General features: G+C 45.5%; 1 protein-coding gene across 1 annotated transcript in view; it reads left to right on the forward strand.

Moving 5' to 3' along the window:
* The window catches only part of LOC140127508 (CDC42 small effector protein 2-B), a 78,627-nt gene extending 67,494 nt beyond the window's left edge, over nucleotides 1-11,133 (forward strand). Inside the window, exon 5 of the mRNA XM_072148301.1 lies at nucleotides 11,124-11,133. The gene's annotated coding sequence lies outside the window, so the exon portion shown is untranslated. The remainder of the gene's footprint in view (nucleotides 1-11,123) is intronic.
* The last annotated feature ends 563 nt before the right edge of the window (nucleotides 11,134-11,696 follow it).

Below are 11,696 nucleotides of genomic sequence, written 5' to 3' on the forward strand. Positions count from 1 at the left end.
TGTATACACACTGCCCCTCCTACTCCTGTATACACACTGCCCCCCTCCTGTATACACACTGCCCCCCTCCTGTATACACACTGCCCCCCCTCCTGTATACACACTGCCCCCCCTCCTGTATACACACTGCCCCCCCTCCTGTATACACACTGCCCCCCTCCTGTATACACACTGCCCCCCCTCCTGTATACACACTGCCCCCCCTCCTGTATACACACTGCCCCCCTCCTGTATACACACTGCCCCCCTCCTGTATACACACTGCCCCCCTCCTGTATACACACTGCCCCCCTCCTGTATACACACTGCCCCCCTCCTGTATACACACTGCCCCCCTCCTGTATACACACTGCCTCCCTCCTCCTGTATACACACTGCCCCCCCTCCTGTATACACACTGCCCCCCCTCCTGTATACACACTGCCCCCTGTATACACAATGCCCCCCTTCCTGTATACGCACTGCCCCCTGTATACACACTGCCCCCCTCCTGTATACACACTGCCCCCTCCTGTATACACACTGCCCCCTGTATACACACTGCCCCCCTCCTGTATACACACTGCCTCCCTCCTCCTGTATACACACTGCCCCCCTTCCTGTATACACACTGCCCCCCTTCCTGTATACACACTGCCCCCCTCCTGTATACACACTGCCCCCCTTCTGTATACACACTGCCCCCCTCCTCCTGTATACACACTGCCCCCCCTCCTGTATACACACAGCCCCCCCCTCCTCCTGTATACACACTGCCCCCTCCTCCTGTATACACACTGCCCCCCTCCTCCTGTATACACACTGCCCCCCTCCTCCTGTATACACACTGCCCCCCTCCTCCTGTATACACACTGCCCCCCTCCTCCTGTATACACACTGCCCCCCTCCTCCTGTATACACACTGCCCCTCCTCCTGTATACACACTGCATCCCCTCCTGTATACACATTGACCCCCTCCTGTATACACACTGCCCCCCTCCTCCTGTATACACACTGCCCCCTCCTCCTGTATACACACTGCCCCCCTCCTCCTGTATACACACTGCCCCCCTCCTCCTGTATACACACTGCCCCCCTCCTCCTGTATACACACTGCCCCCCTCCTCCTGTATACACACTGCCCCCCTCCTCCTGTATACACACTGCCCCCCTCCTCCTGTATACACACTGCCCCCCTCCTCCTGTATACACGCTGCCCCTCCTCCTGTATACACGCTGCCTCCCCTCCTGTATACACACTGACCCCCTCCTGTATACACACTGCCCCCCTCCTCCTGTATACACACTGCCCCTCCTTCTGTATACACACTGCCTCCCCTCCTGTATACACACTGACCCCCTCCCTGGCCCCTGTCATGTCTCCCCCTCACCTGATGCAGCTCTCTCTGTGTTGTTACTGCTTTCCCCAGCATGTCAGGTGACCATGACATCATCAAAGGTCCTTCAGCCTTCAGCCTCTGGGGAAAGCAGTGAGTGCAAATGCAAGTGTCTGGAGGACACAGATCGCGATGAGAGAGGAAAGGAATCTCCCGGGCAGCGGGGCAGATGTCCTGCTGACCCGGGGAGATCCGTGGGTCCGGGTGGGCCCCTCCAGTACCCCGGGGCCCCGGCACTTGCCCGGGTTAGCCGGGTGGTGGCGCCGGGCCTGGCTGCAGTGATAGTTGACTTTGTGGAACTTTCTCCCATCTCCCTACTGCATCTCTGGGGCTCAGCCACAGTGATCTTGTTGTTTTTTTTACGTCTCTCATCAAGGCTCTTCTCCCACAATTTCTTAGTTTGGATGGAGGGCCAGTTCAAGGAAGAGTTGTGAATGTCACAAATTTCTTTCATTTAAGGATTATGAAGACCATTGTACTCATAGGGCCCTTAAATGCTGCAGAATTTATTTTGTAACCTTGGCCAGATCTGTGCCTTGCCACAGTTATGTTTTTGAGCACCTTGGGCATTTCCTAAGACCTCATGATTTTCATGTGCTCTGACATGCCTTTCCTAATCAAGTCTAATTAAACACAGCTGGACTCCAATGAAGGCGTAGAACCATCTCAAGGAGGATCAGAAGGAAATGGACAGCAAGTGAGTTAAATATGACAGCAAAGGGTCTGAATATGACTATGTGATACTTCAGGTTTTCTTGTTTAACCCTTTAACGACCTGGCCCTTTTGTTTTTTTCATTTCCATTTTTCACTCCCCATGACGGCATGTTTTCTGTGTAACAAATTTCATTTCATAGTGATGGTATTGAATATTCCATGCCATGAACTGGAAAGCGGGTAAAAAATTCCAAATGCAGTGGAAATGGTGAAAAAACGCATTTGCGCCATTTTCTTGGGGGTTTGGGTTTTCTGGCTTTCACTGTTGACCCAAATGATGAGGGCTCATACAGAGCCGAAACGCGCGTCGGGGCGCTGTCTTCCTGAACAGTGGAGCACACTACCTCATCATTTGTTAAGGACTGGAAATTAATTGAATGGAGGCCCTCTCATCACGTTTCATATTACATGCATATTCTGTGTACTATACGTTTACCATTTAGAGGGTTCTCCATAGGCCCCCATTATACCTTGCATCCAGCTTCTTCTTAACTTTTTCATCAATACTCTCCATGTACTGTCCGGGTTTGACTGTATTTCCTGTGTTTCACCATTCTTGATTGCTCTGTATCCCCTGGGCACCCTACCCTTGGTGCCATTGTTGTTATAACATTATGTAGTTTTAATGTTAGCACTGTTCCAATAAAGATTCATATTTTTATTGCTATTTTCTCGTGAGTACAGTCTTGTCCTCCTTCCCCTCGCTCTGTGGGGTACAATTTGATATATCTGTCCAGGGGTCTCATACGTGTGGTCTCATCCCTTGGTATGGTATTTGCTTCTATTTACTCACTTTGCACTTTGTGAGCGGTATTCATGCTGCAGTCTTATGTTTACATTATGTGTATTCCTGATTGTACAACCTACCTCCAGCCTTCAGTGGCATTACTTAGGGACCCACATACTTTAAATTCCTCTCTGTGGTCCACACACCTCATTGCTTCTTTCATGCTTGTGTTGTGTAAAAAATGTTTGCTTTGCATTTAATAAAGTTTACATTTTATGATAGTCACGCATTTGACTTATTTTTTCAAGCATTTTGGTGTTATTTATCTAGCGGATGGCAATCCGGCCCATGCTGATCTGCTGTATGGCTTTTTGTAATATGCAGCAAAGACTTACCGGCTATGGAGAGGGCTCAGTCCGTGAGCCCTCTACATGTATCCACACCCGACGTAATAGTTAGTAAGGGGTTAATAAATTGGCAAAAATATCTACCTTTCTGTTTTTTTCTGTCAAGATGCGGTACAGAGGGCACATTAATGATAACTGATTTGATCTTACCAATTGGCCTCAATGAAACAGAGAGTAAAATATTTAAGGGGTGAGACTACCTTCTGTACACATGGAAATAATAAGAGCTCATAGTCTATGTATTTATGCACATCTCTTTCAATGTACATGTACATACATTTATCACTGATGAAAATTAAATGCGTCATATGGAATATTAGTGTATCTAAGCATAATGTTAAAACAAATACCCTTCCCAATGGTGGCTTCTAGGGAGGGTTTGATTGTGACCTTGACTGGTTGCACCTCATATCCCTCCGTTTATTGTTGTTACACATGACAGAATACAAGCAAAGGAAACTATGTTGCAATGTTAACCAATGGTGCTTAATATGCTTTTATTGTCTTAAGTATGTTTCTGCATATGATATGTGGATTAACCCATCCCCTCCCTTAGCTCACAAGACTGTTGTGTGCATTGATGTTCATGTGCCTGTTTTTTTTCACTTTTCTTTCAGTGCCTTTGCTTAGTGTGAACCATACAAGATCCCAGCTTGTGTAATCTTTCCTTCCTTCCAATTGATACATGTAGAGCACTTCATATCTGTATACACACCTTTCAACATATACACAAGTACATTATGTTTACCTTTCTGACTCATTATTGTAGAATGTAATGCATGGGCAGATTGCTATTTGTACCATGCACTGTTTGCGAACACTATCCCGCTGCCAATACATAAATGTCACATTGTTCTAAATGCCAACTATTCTAAGCTATGTACAGGTTGTGAAGCTAAAGAATTATAATGTAAAACCTCTCCAGCGTGTTCAAAATGTCCAAAACTTCCTCTTTGTTAAAAAGAATTTGTTCCAAATAGTCTAGTCCAGTGGTGGCGAACCTATGGCACGGGTGCCAGAGGCGGCACTCAGAGCCCTTTTTGTGGGCACCCGGACCATCGCCCCATTACACCAGACAAGACTCAAAGAATCTTCCTGCAGTTCCAAGCAACTTAAAAGATGCTGCTTTCAGTCATATATTTAAGTGATACTTACTTCGCTACTTGGGACTGTAGGAAGTGGGAGAAGGGCCGAATTATCTTTGGAGGACCTACTGCCGGCCCCACGGTTCTCTGTGTACATTGCTTTCATTTTTGGTTGGCACCTCGCGATAAATAAGGGGGGTTTTGGCTTGCAGTTTGGGCACTCGGCTACTAAAAGGTTTGCCATCACTGGTCTAGTCTATGGCAAAGGTTTGACGATTGTGTTCCAACTTTTAGCTTATTCTATGAGGAGGTTTCTGGATCTTGCAAGTGACCTGATGTTCTTATGTGACTTTAGCACATTGTCCACAAGCATGCTTCATGCTTTTGTAGGATTTACCGACCAAACCTAGAATCACAGAACTAAGCTAAGCCTGTCCATTCAGTTCAGATATTTTAGGTACAGTCTGGTAAATCCTGCAAGTATACAAACAGAATTTGTCAGACCAGACACTCTCGCGGGCAATGGGCTTTAGCCGTGACCATGAATCTTCCTATCTTGACCTATAGTCTGTTTGCTTTGAGCCCCCTGCATTAGGTGCCATGTATACTGGGACTACTCTAGGACGTAGAGGTCTGATAAAAAAATCCCAGTGAAAACTTGTAGTGTCATTGGCATAACCCAATGGAAAGTTAGTTGACATTGTTAGACCCCTTTCACACGGCCGCGTGCCCCCCCCTCAAAAAAAAAATAGATCCTGGGCATAGTACATGATGGGGTGGAGAAGGGAGGGGTATGAGCTCTCCTCACCCCTCCCCTCAACAATGAAAGCCAAGTGGCTGCTCCATAAAAACTTAAAAGTAAAACATCCCATAAGTTGCGACACAGACGCTCAACTAGGTCACGGTGCGGTGAGACACTGTGCCCACCGTACCATGATCAGGTGCCATGGACCTCTAAGGGAGCCGTGACATGGTTGCAAATTGTGCGCCCATATCACGTGACCCCATACATTCATGTACATTAGGCTTTATACAAATAATCATTGATCATTGTAATAAACATACCTTTGTGCAACAAGATGTACTATTATGTCCTGTTGATGCAGGGGAGGTGTATGGAGAGAGCTCCCTGGCTGAGCTCTCTCCATACACCGTGGTGGGTGTTGGCTGTATAAGTGCTGTGGTTGAAGCCTACTGTGACATCTAACAGAACTGAAGGTGGGTGCTGCCATCTTGGATGGCTAATCAACCCACCCCCTCAACGTGATGTCATCAGTGGGCACCAATTGGTTATCATGGCAGCCTACAGTACCACAGAGTTTCTTAGGCCTGCCATGGATAGTGATCTCTAATAGTTTGCAGATGAAAGACAATTCGAGATCAGCAGTAAAATTACTATATACTACAATAGAGTAGTATTTCAGTATATAGTATTATCAATCTGATACTACAGGGTTAAAGTACCCTAAAGAAAGGTCTGAAATAATAGTAAAAAAAAATATTGAAAAAAGTTAAATTTTAAATCACCGCCCTTCCCTAGAGCACATATAAAAATAAACCGTAAAAATCATAAACGTGCTGCGTATTGCCACGGCCCGAAATAACCATTCTATCAGAATGTAAAAAAAGACGTTTATTCCCAGCGTAATGGAAAATAGCGCCCAAATCACCATTTTTTTTGCCATTTTTCCCATCCATGAATATTTAAATAAAAAAATATCAAACTGTCATGTACCATATATACTTGAGTATAAGTTGACCCGAGTATAAGCCGAGACCCCTAATTTTAATACAAAAGCTGGAAAAACCTATTGACTCGAGTATAAAGCGAGGGTGAGAAATGCATTGGTCACAGCCTCACCAGTATATAGCCAGCAAGCCCCCTGTAGTATATAGCCTGCCAGCCCCCTGCAGTATATAGCCTGCCAGCCCCCTGTAGTATATAGCCTGCCAGACCCCTGTAGTATATAGCCTGCCAGACCCCTGTAGTATATAGCCTGCCAGCCCCCTGAAGTATATAGCCTGCCAGCCCCCTGTAGTATATAGCCTGCCAGCCCCCTGTAGTATATAGCCTGCCAGCCCCCTGTAGTATATAGCCTGCCAGCCCGCTGTAGTATATAGCCTGCCAGCCCCCTGTAGTATATAGCCTGCCAGCCCCCTGTAGTATATAGCCTGCCAGCCCCCTGTAGTATATAGCCTGCCAGCCCCCTGAAGTATATAGCCTGCCAGCCCCCTGTAGTATATAGCCTGCCAGCCCCCTGTAGTATATAGCCTGCCAACCCCCTGTAGTATATAGCCTGCCAGCCCTCTGTAGTATATAGCCTGCCAGCCCCCTGTAGTATATAGCCTGCCAGCCCCCTGTAGTATATAGCCTGCCAGCCCCTTGTAGTATATAGGCTGCTGCCCCTGCCCCCAATATAATGCCTGCAATAAATAAACAGTGTACTGTACAGTGGATCTGGCCTCGGCTCCATGTCCTCACGCCGTCCGTTGCAGGCACCATAACGCCAGCATCTGACGTCACCATCCCTACAACGGACGGCAAGGAGACACAGAGCGGATGCCGGAACATTGCTGTATAGAAGAGGACCTGCCGGGGGGGGGGGGCATCGGAAGGTAAGTACACAATTTTTTTTTTACGCTTGAGTATAAGCCGAGGTGAGGTTTTTGGGGGCTGACTGTATTGGCTGGGTTTATACTGGGGGGGCTGGCTATTTACTTGAGGGGTCGCTATATATGGGGGGGCTGGCTTGCTATATACAGGTGGACTGGCTGTAAATTCGGGGGCTCTCTGGCTATATACAGGGGGCCGGTTGTATACTAGGGGACTGGCTGGCTATATACAAGGAGGCTGGCTGTATACAGGGGGACTGCCTGGCTATATACAGGGGGACTGCCTGGCTATATACTGGGGGGGGTTGCCTGGCTATATACAGTGGAATGGCTGTATAGTGGGGGTCTGGCTGGCTGTATACTTGGGAGGCTGGCTATATACTGGGGGGCTGCCTGTATACTGTAGGGGCTGCCTGTATACTGGAGGGGCTCGCTAGCTGTATACTGGAGGGACTGGCTAGCTGTATACTGGTGTTCCGGCTGGTAATATACACAGTGGGCTGGGTGGACTGTCTGGGTATATACTGGGAGGGTTAGCTGTATATATACAGGGGGCTGGCGATATACAGGGGACTGGCTGGTTATATACTGGGTCGGGGCTGGTTATATACGAGGGGTGGGCTGGCTGTATACGGGGGGGCTGGCTATATACAGGGGCTTGCTAGCTATATACAGGGGGCAGGCTGTCTGTATACTGGGGGATTGGCTGGCTGCATACTGGGGGGGACTGGCTGGCTATATACAAGGGGGCTGGCTGTATACTGGGGGACTGGCGGGCTACATACTGTGGGGGTTGGCTGGCTATATACAGGGGACAGTTCTATTCTTGTTCATAAAATGCAGTACTATATTATATTTGTTAGTAGTAAAGTTGTTTCCCAGCCCGCCCCTGGCTGGGAATAAAATCTTCCAGTAGATCCCCTGGAAGAAGATCAGACATAATTAGAAAAATAATTAGAAATGTCCCCAACTTCCCACCTTGATTCAGGTGTAGCTCCTTCTCACATGAAAAAGGGTAAAGATTAGGTGTTTAGTCAACTAAGTTTTGCAGTGCTGTCCAGGATTTAATTGGTTCTCCTCCAGGGATATCTCTGCCAATCTAATTAGTAAGAGGTCCCTTTTTATTTTACAGTTTTATTTTTATGTAGGTCTGTTTATTTCATCATTTTTGTATCCTATAAACATTGTGCCTTTTGCATATTAATTTGTCCTTTAAAGGGAACCACAGGGCTTTTTATCAATGGGGACAGCTTACACCGGACAGTAAATAGTACTTTGGAAACCTATTTGTAAATATTCCATATATGAATTGGTTACAAAAATATTGTATGGTAAAGTTTTACTTGGCTCCCTACTGACTGAAGTCCCGGGGGTTGTGCTTTCTAAAAGAATAATGTTCGACTTTTAGTTTCAATCCAGCATTGGCCCATACCCTTGCTCATAATTATCACCCCACATCCCAAATGCCCTCCCACAACCTCCCTCTATTCCAGCTTCCACTTGTGATGTAGGGTTAACCCCGACATGCACAGTGAGTGGAGAGGCAACTTTGCCGAGCCTCACTGCTCACTGTGCATGTGTTCCTTTGCTACTCTGTCTAACTTTGCAGTGCAAAGTGCAGTGGAGGGGGGTACACTTTAGCGCGCTGTAACTTTGAATGCCTGGCACCTAGAATCTCAGGTTTCTTTCAAATGAATCTAGGATTGTATTTCTTGGAGCCAGAGATATTACCTCGTAAAGTGACAGTTGTGATATAAAGTATATACACTCAAAATGCACCAAAAAATTTACACTTTAAATGTGCATATCTCCGTTTCAATTCATATGAAAGAGAACATTGTCCTCTTTCAGAGAAAACAAAAATCGGAGATTCTAGGTGCCAGTGATCCAAAGTTATTACTCCTAGAATCCAGGCCACATGGGTTATGTCCTTAGCAATAAAAGTGTTCTGTGACTTAAGGTTGCAGAATTGGCTGTGTCTTTAAAAATATCACAGTTACTTATAACATAATGGGGCAGATTTCTCAAGCTGTATGAAAATCTGAATATTCTTTGTTGCCCATGGAACCAACCAATCACAGCTCCCCTTTAAAATATAATGAGCACTGGTAAAATGAAAGCTGAGCTGTGATTGGTTGCCATAGGCAACTAGAAATATTCTGACTTTCAGACAGCTTGATAAATCTGCCCCAATGAGTCTTGATAACAACTTTAACCCATACTGTTCTCCTAAATAATATATAATTCTCACAACTGGTGATACACAGTACATTCCCTGAATAGCCATCCCCTCCTTTTTAATTAGTATGTAGTACATTCTCCTTAATGACATGTATTTCATATTAGTGGTAAATATTGGCTATAAAATGTGCAGCGGGTCCCATTCAGAAGTTTGCTATGGGTCCCTGCCTCTGAATGGACTCCTCCCTTCTAAAATAAACTTCTAAAATAATGCTAGTGAGCAAGCTCCTGAAGGTGTTAACGTTGTCGAGGAGCACTTCTCACCCTCTGCTCCCTAAAATCTCACGTCAGCAGTTAGTTTTAGCACACAGTGAGAGGGAGGAAATGCTCTTGTACATTGTAACAGCCTGCGAAGCTACACCATAAGCTGGTACAGGGTCGGCGCTATGGGTAGGCAAAGGTGGCAATTGCCCAGGGCCCCCTGAAAGGAGAGAATCTCTTCTTTCAAATGAATCTTGAATTTTGTTTCTAGGTGCCATGGATCCAGAGATATTCAGGTTTAAAGTGAGAATATCAGGTGCCATTTTTATATATAAAAATCACTCCCAACGGCAGTTTAACAGTTATTATCTCCATTTTCCTAAAACTTAGAAACACAATTTTAGATTAGTTTAACCCCTTAACGCTCTGCGCCGTAGCTCTACGGCGCAGAGGTATAAGGGAAGTATGAAGAGGGCTCACGGGCTGAGTCCTCTTCATACAGAGGTGGGGGTTTTTGCATTTTGCACAAAACCCCCACCGCTAATAACCGCGGTCGGTGCTTGCACTGATCGCGGCTATTAACCCTCTAAACGCCGCCCGCAAAGTCGCGGGCGGCGTTTAAAAGACGGCGGCGCGCGGGCGCCGCCATCTTTTTTTCGATCGCCACGCCCCCGAACGTCATCGGGGGGCGGCGATCGGTTACCATGGTAGCCTCGGGTCTTCTCTTGACACGAGGCTACATGGTTTATGCAGGTTCGTTACAATGAGCCAGTGGCTCATTGTAATGTAAGACCTGCAAAAACGCCATATATTGCAATACTGTAGTATTGCAGTATATGATAGGAGCGATCTGATCATCTAGGGTTATTGTACCCTAGATGGTCTAAAAAATAGTGAAAAAAAAAAGAAAAAAAAAAGTTTAAAAAATAAAAAAAATTAATAAAATATTAAAAGTTCAAATCACCCCCCTTTCCCTAGAACGGATATAAAACATAACAAACAGTAAAAATCACAGACATATTAGGTATCGCCGCGTCCCAAAATGCCCGATCTATCAAAATATAAAAACGGTTACGGCCGGCGGTGACCTCCGAGGCGGGAAATGGCGCCCAAATGTCCGAAATGCGACTTTTACACCTTTTTACATAACATAAAAAATGAAATAAAAAATGATCAAAATGTCGCACAGACCTCAAAATGGTAGCAATGAAAACGTCGCCTCATTTCGCAAAAAATGACCCCTCACACATTTCCGTGCGCCAAAGTATGAAAAAGTTATTAGCGTCAGAAGATGGCAAAAATTTTTTTTTCTTTTTTGTACACATTCGTTTAATTTTTGAAAATGTATTAAAACACAATAAAACCTATATAAATTTGGTATCACCGCGATCGCACCGAACCAAAGAATAAAGTAGGCGTGTTATTTGGAGCGAAGAGTGAAAGTCGTAAAAACTGAGCCCACAAGAACGTGACGCACGTGCGGTTTTTTTTCAATTTTTCCACATTTGGAATTTTTTTTCAGCTTCGCAGTACACGGCATGTTAAAATAAATAACATTACGGGAAAGTAAAATTTGTTACGCACAAAATAAGCCCTCACACAGGTCTGTACACGGAAAAATGAAAAAGTTATGGATTTTTGAAGTTGGAGAGCGAGAAATGAGCCGGAAAACCCTCCGTCCTTAAGGGGTTAAAAGAGGAGACTCTCTTCTTTCATAGGAAAAAAGAAGTAAGGTTCTATGTGTCACAGAGCCAGAGATATAGCCCTCTGAAATTACCCCCCCCAATCCAGATTCTTAGCCATCAGGCTGCAGGGAGCATTTGCTGCACACAGGAGCTGCTGCACCTCACAGATAATGGAAATATTCACTTTATATGTTACTACATTTTGAGAATGGATAATATAAACTAATATTCATGTTTTTAACCCTTCTCTATGCAGAACTATCTAAGAACACACTTTGGGCCACATGTATCAATCGTTTTTTTCTGTTGTTTTTGTGCATTTTCCTTCAGGCGCACCGTTTTTGCGCCATTTTTGCGGCTAAACGCCAAACTAGCTGCGCGGCAAAAATAACCAGCTTTCCCTCATTTATCCTAGCAATCCAGATGTTTTGCTGCGCCTTATGATATTCATCACTTGCGACTTTTCATTTAGGCGCAAAAACACTCCAGCCGGAAGGTGGCGTTAACTGAGAAGAAAGCACTGAGCCCCTTTGCAGAACAGCTCATTTCTAGCAGCAAAGCTCAGCCAGACACTGCAGACACTAGAACAGATCATACAGACATTACATACACTACAGACACTAGAACAGATCATACAGACATGAG

The sequence above is a fragment of the Engystomops pustulosus genome, chromosome 4, assembly GCF_040894005.1.
Source record: "Engystomops pustulosus chromosome 4, aEngPut4.maternal, whole genome shotgun sequence".
Taxonomy (NCBI): Eukaryota; Metazoa; Chordata; class Amphibia; order Anura; family Leptodactylidae; genus Engystomops; species Engystomops pustulosus.